We start from the raw sequence: 12,790 nt of genomic DNA, 5'->3' as shown, positions 1-12,790 counted from the left end.
TTGGTTTCTCATGGGAGGTGGGGTGTATGTTTGTTGAGGGTTTTGAACATTTTGGCTTTTGTATGAGAGATTTGGGTGGAATTTGGTGTTTTCATTGTAATGATTTGAATAAGGGGTACCACTCTTGTATGCTTGAAAAGCATTTACTTGTTCATTTGTTCCCCTACATTCACTTTGGTCTTGTCCCAAAGTTCCACAATTCTCACATATCCCACTTGGGATTGATGAAGATGCTACCATGGCATTAACATGATGCTTTGGTGATTTTGAGGCTTCTTCAAGTTTAGCCATAGCCTTTTCAAATATCAAGTTAATGGTATCAATATGAGCACTAAGTTGAGCACCCAATTGAGTAATAGAGTCCACTTCTCGCTTTCCTCCTCTAGTAGCCTTGCAAGGTCTACTATATTGTGAATTATGGACCGCCATTTCCTCAATCTTGTTCCAAGTTTGATTATCGTCAACTTCGGTGAACATACCATTTGATCCCATGTTGAGAATGTTTCTTGAGTCTTCATAAAGACCATTCCAAAATTGTTGTACCAAGAACCACTCGCTAAGTCCATGATGAGGACATGAGCGACAAATTCCTTTGAACTGCTCCCAAGCTTCATACAAAGATTCTTCATCCCTTTGCTTAAAACCCGTAATTTGAGCTCTTAGCATGTTAGTCTTTTCCGGAGGGTAGAATTTTTTGTAGAAAGTTAGAGCCAACTTCTTCCAAGAGTCAATTCCAAGAGTAGCCTTATCATGGCCTTTCAACCATTGTTTTGCGGTGCCGATTAGAGAAAAAGGAAATAAGACCCATCTAATTTCGTCTTGAGTCACACCGGTTTGTGAAATCGCATCACAATAGTCATAAAAAGTCTCCATGTGAGAGTGAGGGTCTTCAATAGGTATCCCCCCAAATTGGCTTCTTTCGACTAATTGGATAAATGCGGATTTTGCAATGAAATTTCCGGTTAAGTGTTGTGGTGTGGGAGTACCATTGGGTAGGTTCTCCTCGGTTGATACGGAATGTGATGAAAATTTAGGCATTGTGGGTTGATTTTGTGTTGGATTGGGTGTTGGGTTCTCCTCACCTTCTCTTTCAAAAGGGTTGATGAACTCAATAGTATTTGGTTGAATATATACAACCTCACCAATACCTCTCAAAGTACCTCTAGCAAGTCTTCTATTGTTTGTCAAAGTCATTTCAATTTCGTGATCAATGGGTAACAAGTTACCTTGTGATCTTCTAGACATGCAAAATATCAAACAACTTGAAAACAATTAGAATAAACCTTGAGGAGTTTTACTTCCCCAAGGCAAAGAAAGACAAAACTAATAACAATCTAAGAAAATCAAATCAAGTTAACTCCGTCCCCGGCAACGACGCCATTTTTGGTCGAACTCACTTGGAGCTTAATTTTCGGTTACTTATCGTTAGGACCACCTAGACCAAAACAATATTTATAACTTCACAAACAACTCTACTATTAGTAAAGAGGTAAGTAAAGGTCGGATCCCAAGGGACGGGTATTGATGTAGGATTTTCGATTGCAAGTAGCGGTGTCTAGGGGTGTCACGATTTGGGTTGAGATAAGAAGATCACTAAACTAAATAGCAATAAAAGTAAACAAGCAAGATGATTAAAATGAGATGTAAATAATTGATTAAAAGCACTAGGGTGTCATGGGGTCATAGGGGATTCATGGGAATTGATCATACAAACATATTCTCAAATTATAAGCAAGCAATTATTGTTGTGATGGATCGAGTTGGTTTATATCTTACAATCCTAGAAAGGTTTGGGTCCCGGAGCCGAATCGATTAGATTGTACAACACCTACAAGTCGACTTAATCCTCCCTACTCAACTATATGCATGGCCTATGAGACTCGAGTTGGTTTATATCTTACAAGTCTCATTGAAAAGGTAGGTGATGGGTAAAAAATGCAAGGATTCATAGGCTCGCATTTCATCAAACATAACATGTGCATAAGTTGAGATCACAACAAGCAAGCAAATAAACTATGAAAACATATTAAATTAAGCATGAATCATTCCCCATGTTGGTTTTCCCTAATTACCCATTAACCCTAGGGGTGTTAATGAGACGAGACAGCTCGCGAGCAACTCGAGATCGGCTCGGCAAAAGCTCGGTCAAAGCTCGGCTCGTGCGAGATCGACTCGAGCTCGGACTCAGCTCGAGAGCTTAACGAGTCAAGCCGAGCAAACGCTGGCTTGGCTCGAAAAGCTCGTGAGCGGCTCGAACTTGTGTGATTATATAAGATATTGCACATATTTTATAAAAATATTTTATCATGATTATATCTTTGTGTCACGTATATCAAATGTCTCACTGATTTGTCAAATATTTTACATTTAACCTTCGAGCCTTGTTATTGAAAATATCGGAAGAAAAAAAATCAAAAAATTAACCATTATATATAGGCTCGATTTGAGCTCGAACTTGGCTCGAGCTCGCGTTAAAGCTCGCAAGCTTGATATCGAGCACATTTTCTACAAGCTCGGGTAAGCTCGAGATCGGCTCGAGATCGAGTTTTAGTTCTTGAGCAGAAGCCGAGCAAGGCCAAGCTCGGGCTCGGCTCGGCTCGTTAGCACCCCTAATTAACCCTAGTTAAGGAAACTACTCACTCATTATAAAGTTTAGCATGTTAACAAGGTTATCAATCACATTAACAAAGCAAAACATGATGAACAAGTAAGAAAGATTAACAATAATTAAAAAGGGATTAAGAGGATTATACCTACTAATGATTCCAAAATAAAGCAAAGAATAATAGAAGTACTTGATGAATGATGGAAGGTTGTCAATCTCCCAATAATAACCCAAATAATCTTCAATTACCCAAAATAAAAGATGAACAAAAGGAAAATTAAGGAAATGAGATTTGTATTAATATTTGATTAGAAGTTGATTACAAGATTAAGAAGAGATTAGAATGATATAAACTACACTAAAGATTGGTAAGAAGAACATGCTTATCTAATTAGACTAATGGGGTATTTATAGTGGGGATTAGGTACACAAATTAGGGTTTACTAAGGGCTTAAACGACGATTAAGTCCTTGAGGAATTGCTCCTCTCAGAAAAGATGCGAGTCTCCTTTTTGCCGGTCTTTCATAAATATGCGCATCTTTCATGGAGGGAAGAAGAGGACGTATGGGCCTGTAAGAGAATCCGAGCGTCCAAGGTGTCGGGACGGGCGGATTTCGTGGTGGCTGGACGGGCGGATTGGTACGCTGGACGAGCGGATTGGTACGCTGGACGAGCGGATTGGTACGCTGGACGAGCGGATTATGGTGAAGTTGGACGGGCGGATTGTGGCGAAGCTGCTCGGATTCCTGAAGTGTTGGACGGGCGTCTTCATGGCTGGACGAGCAGATCTCGTCACAGCCTTTCTTTCCTTCTTTTCTTCTTCTCTTCTTCCAATAGTCCTCCGGGATTTAGTTGGGGATGCAAGGATTTCTTCATCATTGCCCATCTACTATAATATGTACAAAGGCCTTCTAGTCTTATCTTCTCTTTGATTCTTGGTCATTAGATTTGATCAATTTAGCTCTATTTTGCCATGAAAATGCAAGGTTTGCACTCCTCTCCTACCAAGGAAACAAAACCTCAAAGAATATGCAAAACAAAGGACTAAAGATAGTATATGACCCAAATATGTGCTAAAAAGCATATGAACGAGGCTAATTCTGGGACTAAATATGCTAAAATAATGGTCACATCATTTACACGGTCAATTAGAGGAATTAGGGTTTGCGATTTTTCGATCAAAAATCGCCATTCTTGCTTGTTTTATCGATTAATTGCTCAATTTGTAGGTTCCTCATCGTCAAGTAAGTAATTCCAATACTTCTTTGCATTTTAATTTCATTAATTTTGCTTTTTATGAAGTGAATTAGGAATTAGGGTTTTGAAATTCATTTTGGGTCGAATTTTTCGACTATAATTGTGATTCTTTGCCCAATTTGCCTTACTTGATGATTAATTCCCTTACCTCATTGATTTTCACATGTTTAGTTCGAATTTTATGATAAATTTGTGATTAGGGTTCATCTCTGTCGAAATTATTGAGGAAAAATTCGGGAATTAGGGCTGCCAGTCGAAAATCTCGACTGTTTAGGGAAATTCTCTACTGTTTTCATGCTGTTTTCTTATCAGTTTGCCCTGCCCTGTTTGACTAGCATGGATTCTAGCTCTATGCCTTCTACGAGCTCCGATGCCAGTCCGTCCTTGTCTTTGTCTGAGACGGTAGTCCCTGCTGCTACTACCGTCTCCGCACTTGCCAGTACCTCTGTTTTTCTTGTTTCTGCTGCCGGTACTGTCTTTACTCCTACTAGCACTGCTTCTAGCTCCGTTTCAGCAACAGCTGCTAGCACTGCTGCTAGCCTTTCTTCCTCAGTGGCGGTCTCTGCTGCGTCCACTGCTGCAGCTTCACTTTCACCTGCTGCCGCAGCTGCCTTCAGAGCGGCCCTAGTACCTCGTACCGTCAGTGGACGGTCTTCTACTTCAGGTTCGAGAGACCGGGCTCGCGGTCGTAGTCATGCTACACCTAGTCCTAGTGTCTCTGCTGGTACGGTCACGATCCGAGTGGACGACACCCTCGACTCCCACCCTGAGTACCCGCGGGTAATTTTTGTTAATGGTGTACATCGTTCTAGATTTTATAACTTAGTTGACTGCGAGTTTCTCCCTACACGTTTCCTTTGCCGTATGTCACTTGAGAGGCTCGGTTTCTATTAGCCAGCTTGTGAGCTTTTACGGGGCACGGGGATGGCCGGACTCATCACTATGAGTGGCCATACCTTTCGGGAGTTGAGTCTCGAGTTCTTCAGCTCCTTCATCTTCTCCTCCGGGGCACACGATGCTGCCCCCACTAGTCTTTCTGGGTCTTTCCGGTTGTTCAACCGGACTTTTTCGATGACATTAGAGGAGTTTGGTACTAGATTCGAACTTTCCTTTACGGGCGCCACTGTTGCCCCTAGGAAGGTCATTCGTCAGCTTTGGCGGACCTTGGCCCATACCACCTTTCCCGAGTGAAAGCTCGTTCAGGTCCACCTTCCCCCTACCCGTTACTTTCTTAGACTGATGGGGAGCACTATTTTTTGCCGAAAGGAGCCAAACAACATCAACAACAACGAGCTCTCTATCTTAGGCGGTTATCTGAACATCGACTGCGAGGGTCCCTTTACCCTCAACCTCGCTTACTTGACCGCCCAGTACTTCCAGGCTCAAGGAGAGAAGATCACGGGCACTATCGTCTGCGGTGGCATAGCCACCATTCTTGCCCGCTCTCTCCTCCAGGCCTTGCCACGTGACCTACCGTACATCGAGGGAGATAGGTACCTGAGCCTAGCGTCTATGCACTCTCAGACCTGGCTGACTTCTGACTGCCGGACCTGGAAGATAGACGGTTCCTTGTCCGTAGACCTACCTTGCACCACTCTCCCTCGTCTAGCCCCTTTGCCTACTATCGCACAGGGCGCCCGACCACCTACCGACCACCACCTACTACCTTACCCGCCACTAAGAAGTGGCGTAGACTTGAGACCAGAGAGGGATCCGCACCTTCCACGGGTGGCCAGACTTCCACGGCCACACCTACCCCGATCCCTACTCCCACTCCTACTCCTGCGCCTGCTGACCAGATGATGCGTGTTATTTATATGATGTTTACATCCCATTTTACACGCATTTCAGAGCTCATTCTTGTAGTTTATGTTACATTTCTCCCTATTTCCGTCTACTTCCGTATTTTGTACATTATTGCAGAAATGTGAAGAATTCAACGGGAAATCAAGCCAAATCCGTCCCCGAGTAAACTGCATTGCAAATGACTTAAAGGAATCACTTAAGGAACGAGCTTGGTGCGCAATCCAAGGCCCAAAAGACAAGTCCACGAGTTTCAAGAAGTCGAGTAGCAGCTCCATTAGTCGATCGACCATCCCCCTCAGTCGATCGACCAATGTTCGGGTTCGAAGCTCTTTGTTTCTTCGAGGAGCGATCGATCGACCAGCCTTATCAGTCGATCGACCAGATTGCTATTCCAGACGAGAATTAGAAGACCGAGAAAGCGCAAGCCCATGATGCTAGGTTTAGGAAATAAGATGTTACGTTTTTTTGCTATATAACGTAACATAAAACATTCAGTTTATCATCCAAGTTTTTATCTAAGTTTTACACAGCAACTTTCAGTTTTGGTTTATTCGAGTAATTAGGGTTTGGAACATCGTTTTAGCATTGGAATTCTGTTCTTGTTCTTAATCTTTCCTCTGAAATCTCGGTATTCCTTCTGCCCTAATTTCAGTTTATTGTTTTACTTTCGTCATTAGTATAGATTTGCTAGTTAGTATCCCGAAAGCCAATTATCGTATTATCGCTGTTTGTTATTTACTTTAAGCATGAATTCGATGTCGTTATTAGTTTTATTGTTGTTAGCACTTTCATCATGAGTAGCTAATTCTTTAGTGCTAGGATGTAGGCGATTTATGGCATAGGCGGCAATAGATTTTACACGGACTGTCTCGCGTGTTGGTCGATCTGTCAGTCGATCGACTGACCTCGTAGGGTTTTATTTTCGTTTTAATTGAATTTAATCTTGTGTTTAACCAATCGAATGCATGCGACCAGTTAGATACCTATTTTGTAACCGACCCATTAGATCGAAAGATAGGGAAAGTTATTTGACCATCAATTAAATCGACTAAACTGTGCTAAGATCGAAAGATAGGTATAGTTTAGACCGTTAGTCGCGTTCCAGGACGAAAGTTAGTATTAGTGACATTAGGGACCTATAGCGAGATCGAAAGATGCTATTTGTTAAGAGTAGACCGAGAGGACCTCTTTATCTCCCGCCTTACCTGTGTTTGATTTAGACCGACTTAGTTTGCTGCCGCCGAAGCTATAATGAACCGACCATCCTAGTACCCTTCTTTTATCTGTTTAAATCGTTTATTTAGTTTATTATCTTTGTTCACTTTTAGTTGTAGACCAATTCAATTCAACCCCCACAATAGTTACCTCAGACTGAACTTAAATCAACTAAAATTTACATCTGCCTCCTTGTGGTTCGACCCTGTTACCACTAGCCTAGGTTAGTCTTAATAGGAATTATAAATTTTATCTTTGGTACTCACAACGACGGGTATCAAATTTTGGCGCCGTTGTCGGGGAGGCAATAGTCCTAATTTTAGTTGTTTTTATTTTTAGTCTTTCTTAGTTTAAGGGACATCCGTTCCTTAAACTTTTCTTATATTCTTTTTGTATTTTCTTCTTATGCGCGCAGTCACGGGGTGGAGAATTAGTACCGTTGAACCCTGAGCTTGAAAGATCCTTGCGCGAGTTGAGACGAACACAAAGGATACTACCGACAGAGGAAGAGCTGAGTATTCTGTCAAGCTATCACGAGAACGAACTGTTCGAAGATAATCCACCATCTTCGCCCGTTTCCACTTCTTCAGCCGAGACAGTTACTTCTCCGGAAATTCCAGTCATGGCCGAGGAAGCAAGTATAGCTAGTTATTCTGAGCCGACAGCCGATAACTTATATAAGGGGTTCGAGCTACCAGGTGATGCGAGGAAGTTCGAACCAAAGCCTGCCTACATCACTATGGTTGAGAGAAACCGGTTTGGGGAGCGCAAATGAAGATGCGGCTAAGCATATGGAGACCTTTATTGACTCATCGTTGTTCCATACCCCCCCACCGGTGGCGTGACCCAAGACCAGATCAAGGAGACTATGTTCATCTTCTCCCTTCGCGATCTTTGCAAGGGAGTGGTATAGAGATCCGGGACCGAGCCGTTCAAGGGATCACGATTGGAATACATTGGCATTGGCGTTCTACAAGAAGTACTTCTCTGCTTCAAGGACGATCACTATTAGAGCTCAAATCACGGGCTTTAAACAGGGGCGGATGAGAATTTCCACGAAGCATGGGTCCGATTTAAGAAGTTGGTGCGAACCATACCGCACCATGGGTTCGAAAAATGGAGTTTGTGCAATCATTTCTACAATGGGTTGTACGACGATCAGAGGGCCATTTTGGATCTGCGACCCAACGGGAGATTTCTTTGAAAATTTGGGAGCAACCAAGGGGTGGAAGATCATTGACGATCTAGCTACCCACAAGGCCGAGTATGGGAATTCTAGAGGGAACCAGAGGAGAGCTGCTGAATCCTCCTCTGTCGCTGCGCTTGAGGCTCTTACCGCGAGATTTGACAAGTATGAGCTAGGAGGAGCTTCCAAAGGTGGGATGTACCAAGTCAATGTTGTGTCGACGGTCCCCTTCGTGTGAGAGGTGTGGAGGTGAGGGCCATGTCTCTCGAAAAACGCGCCTAGTCCCTTTGAATCTTGTCTTTCGCCTTTCAACACTATAGGCGGACCAACACCTACTATGAGCCGAACACCCATCCGAACTTGAGTTGGAGGAGCCAAAATGTCCTTAACCCAACTCAAGCTCCGCCGCAAAGAACAACCCTATATACCCCCTCATCAAAAGCAACAACAATATCAGAAACCTCCTTATGTGCCACAAAGAAGAACAATCGCAGAATTCTGAATTTTTTCGAGCTTAAGAACCTGTTGCTAAAGGAGTCCCAAGCAAGAGAGGCCGGGATGAAGTTACTAGAGAGCCAAATTGCTCAACTGGCTAGCAAAAGTAACACTCGAGCTCCCGGACACTTACCTACTCAACCGGAACAAAAGGAGACCCTAAATGCCATCACTTTGAGGAGCGGGTCCACCCTTGATGGTCGTGCCATGGTCGAGGACGTTGTTGAAAAAGATGAGCCGGAAACAAGTCAAGAGAAAGCTTCAACGAACAAATCAAAGGAAAAGACGTCGCAGGGTATTTGATCGATCGACCGATATACCTAGTCGATCGATCAAGCACGGGTTACTGAGGAGCTTGGGATGTACATCTCGTCGATCGACCGAGAGAGTGGTCGATCGACCGAGATCATCGCGATCTTGAAGAATTTCGTCCTTTAATGCCAAATAACCTACGAGACCACTTGTTTCGGGGTACCACGGTCCCGAAGATTTTAGGACAAGACCCGAATGCTGATGGGTCAGTCCCGGTCCCGAAGTTCGACCCAATGACGGTTAATGGTTCTCATTTGAGACGGTCTGAGGAGGGGTCTAGCTTCAACAAAGAGAAGGTGACGGACTTTCAGCCTAAGTCCAAGGACGCCGGCGCGCGTGAATTGGAGGAGAGAGCTAAGGTACTCCTCACAGCCCCATATCCGGAGAGACTCGTGCCGACGAAGGAACAGGTATCTTTCAGTAAGTTTGAGAAAGTTATCCGTAGTCTAAATGTACAAGTCCCCTTCCTTGAGTTAGTTAACCAAGTGCCCGCTTATACTAAATTTATGAAACAACTGTTGTCCAAAAAGCGGTCACTTGAAACAGTGCACACTGTCGCACTCACCAAGGAGTCTTGCTCCTATCTGTCTCATACTGCACCCCATAAGTTAGAGGACCCGGGTAGCTTTTCTGTTCCTTGCAAAATAGGTACCTTCTCGATTGAGAAGGCATTGTGTGATCTAGGGGCCAGTATAAGTGTCATTCCCTTGAGTTTAGCTAGGAGGCTTAAGTTGACCCGGTTTGCTATCACAGACATGACAGTTCAGATGGCTGACCGATCTGCGGTTGAGCCTATAGGAGTCCTAGAGGACATACCCGTCCAAATAGGGAAGTTTTTCTTCGCTGTTGATTTTGTTGTCCTGGACATACCTGAGGATGCCCATATACCGATCATCCTAGGTAGGCCGTTTCTGCACACTGCTGGTACAGTTATTGACGTAGGCTCTGGAACTTTGACCTTCAAAGTTGGGAAACATTCTATCATTTTTGCCCACCTGCTAAAAAGAAGGATCCCATGTGGCCTGTTACTTGTAATACGGTCTCTGAAAAAAAATCGTACTTTGTGCTTCCTGAATTGCCTGTCCCTATCACTACTGCTGTGTTAACCCCTCCGCCCCAGATTGGGAGCAAGAAGGAGGAAGAATCTGTTGTTTTAGATAATGCAGAGCTGGTTTGGGAAGGAAGTGCTACAAGTTGTGCAATTTGTAAAGAAGCCTATCATTCAAAGAGGAGGCCTTGGATGCCTAAGCTATGGGACTGATGAGGAAGTGGAAGATAAGCCAACCAAGGTGAGATGGTCTGACTTGGATTCCGTTGAACCCAACGAAATCCTTGATTAGGGAGCTGACAAAGTTGATCCGTTGAGCCCTCCGACTGTCGATGCTAAGAAGGGTGCGGTGATGATGAGATGAGCACCATTGAGGCTACCTCTAGTAACCGGAAAGCCGACGAAGTGGGCCATACCAGTGGTCCTTCTTGATCAACTATTAGTTGATCGATCTCGTTATAAACTTCATTTTATTTGCTTTGTTAAGACATTTTTATTGTTTTTTGTGTGCGCGAAAACTTCGCTTTTATTTTGTTTGCTTAGGATTTTCAAGTACTTTAGACTTTTTTTCTGGGTTTTGCGAAATTTTGGGCGCGTATTATTGTGCACTTGCAGGTGTTTAGAGCTTGTTAGCTCAAATCATTGAGCAAAAACGAAGAAATAAGGAGTACAAAGAGATTTTGGATCGATCGACCGACCATCATGGTCGATCGGCGAGTTGCGCTTTCCAGGAGCTTCGTTCTGTTCATCTAGTCGATCGACTACCCCTATAGGTCGATCGACCGTAGACACTTTGACTGTTCACGACCTCTCCCCTGCTGTGTTTGGTCGATTTGCGGACTTAAGGGAGTTTTTCTACTCCACTTTATTTTCCGTCAAATTATTTATCTCTTCTATTTTCTCATTTGTGCACAATTTTACCGTTTCAAAAATTGTTTTCTCAGTCTTATGCATGGTATTTTCTGTCTTTCAGGCACTCTTATTGGTAGCACTGCTAGCTACTCGAAACCTCCTAGCTCACGCTGGTTTGGGGAGGTTTCCTTTCTCGCGCTTAAAGTCTTGTGAGTTCCATATCTTTCCTTTGTGTCTTGCTTGTTTATTTTCTCGCAAATTCCCATTTCTCTTTCCTTCATTACATGATTTTGCACAATGGGGACATTGTGCGATTTGGTTTGGGGAAGGGTTTTGCGTCGCATATCATTTGCTTGCATTCACGTTCAATTTTGTTTTGCATTGTTTATTTCATTTCTCTTATATATACAGAAAAATTCAAAAAAAAAATTGAAAAATTTCAAAAAAAAATTCCATAAAATGCACGTTTATTTTAGCATATAGGTCGAGTCGGAACGGTAGTATTTCTATGATGATTTTACATTTGCACCTGTTTCGCCTGAGCCTTGCTAGATCAACATGTTATTAGTAGAATCGTAAATGCATATCTACGAGTTTTCGCTACATTCTTCTTTGAACTTGAGACTTGACTTTGATTTTTGGCAAACTACATCATATTTCGAGAATTAGAGCCTATAATCGGTGACATTCATGACCGGTTTAATTAGGAATGTGAGTAGTACTCCTTATGAGACATGTTTCCTTAATTTGCATGAATATGAATTTGATCTACTTAATACTGTATGCATTCGGTTTGTGGTTTGTTGACACATGTGGTAGAGGTTTCCCTTTTCTTATTTTACCCATAAGCTTCACAATCGCCAAAAAATGACCTTTTTGTCCCATTACTACGTCCTACATTTAGCTTTGTCCTTGTCAAGCTAGTAGTCTGTGTTTTTGGGGTTGTTACTCGTTTTTGGGGGCATATGCTCTGTTGAGATGATGTTTGGAAAATGAAAAGGGAAAGAAAGAAACAAAAGAAAAAGAAAGAAAAAATGATTCGAAAAAGAAATGAAAAAAGAGGTTCTGTACTGTTTAAGCAGTCGATCGACTGCCAAATATGGTCGATCGACTGAGATTCGAGGAAGAAGTCAATTCGCATAATTTAATCCTTATCTTTTGGCGATTTTTGCTCCCATGTTTCATTGATATCCTATGGGGAGTTTATTGATTTGATAGTTTGGAGATTGTGAGTTTTGTGCTTGCTATAGCACCGTTTCGCTTGATTATGAGCAAGAAGCTGGATGTTGCCACTTGGTTCCGTTTTGGTACTAGCTTCATCACCTGTACCTCCACTTTACCATAAAATGTTTTGCCTCTTCTTACCCATACCTCACATATCCCATATATACCTCGGCATGTGTCATTGGTCATCTGTTTGGTTGGAATGCGTATGTACGGTCGTAGAGGTCATTTTCATATTTTATTGCTGGTATGTTTTCATAGGTCATAGTTAGGTGAGAGTCACTACAAAATTAATTCTTTCTATCTTACATATATATCACCTGTGCTTATTGAGTGATTTGAGCGACCCGCGAGAGTCCAATTTGATAAGTCTCTACACTTGACGGTTCAGCAGTCTTTAACGACCTCATAACTCGTTTGCATGATTCACGTTACTAGTTGATTGTTGGTTGTGCATTAAATTGGTTTAGGCTTAACAGTTTGCATTTCGCTCTGAGATTGAACTCGTTCCATTAGGTCATTAGATCGAGTCTAGTTCTTGCTTGGGGACAAGCAAGGGTTTGGTTTGGGGAAGTTTGATGCGTGTTATTTATATGATGTTTACATCCCATTTTACACGCATTTCATAGCTCATTCTTGTAGTTTATGCTAAATTTCTCCCTATTTCCGTCTACTTCCGTATTTTGTACATTATTGCAGAAATGTGAAGAATTCAACGGGAAATCAAGCCAAATCCGTCCCCGAGTAAACTGCATTGCAAATGACGTAAAGGAATCACTTAAGGAACGAG

The 12,790-nt window shown here is 42.7% G+C and overlaps 1 non-coding gene across 1 annotated transcript; it reads left to right on the top strand.

Moving 5' to 3' along the window:
* The first annotated feature begins 559 nt into the window (after window positions 1–559).
* LOC141644488 (small nucleolar RNA R71) lies at window positions 560–666 on the top strand. The gene has a single exon (XR_012544103.1). It is a non-coding gene; the product is annotated as a small nucleolar RNA R71 (small nucleolar RNA).
* The last annotated feature ends 12,124 nt before the right edge of the window (window positions 667–12,790 follow it).

The sequence above is a fragment of the Silene latifolia genome, chromosome 2, assembly GCF_048544455.1.
Source record: "Silene latifolia isolate original U9 population chromosome 2, ASM4854445v1, whole genome shotgun sequence".
In the NCBI taxonomy this organism is placed as follows: Eukaryota; Viridiplantae; Streptophyta; class Magnoliopsida; order Caryophyllales; family Caryophyllaceae; genus Silene; species Silene latifolia.
Note: the sequence above shows the minus strand (reverse complement) of the source record. Positions and strands in the feature narration are given on the sequence as shown.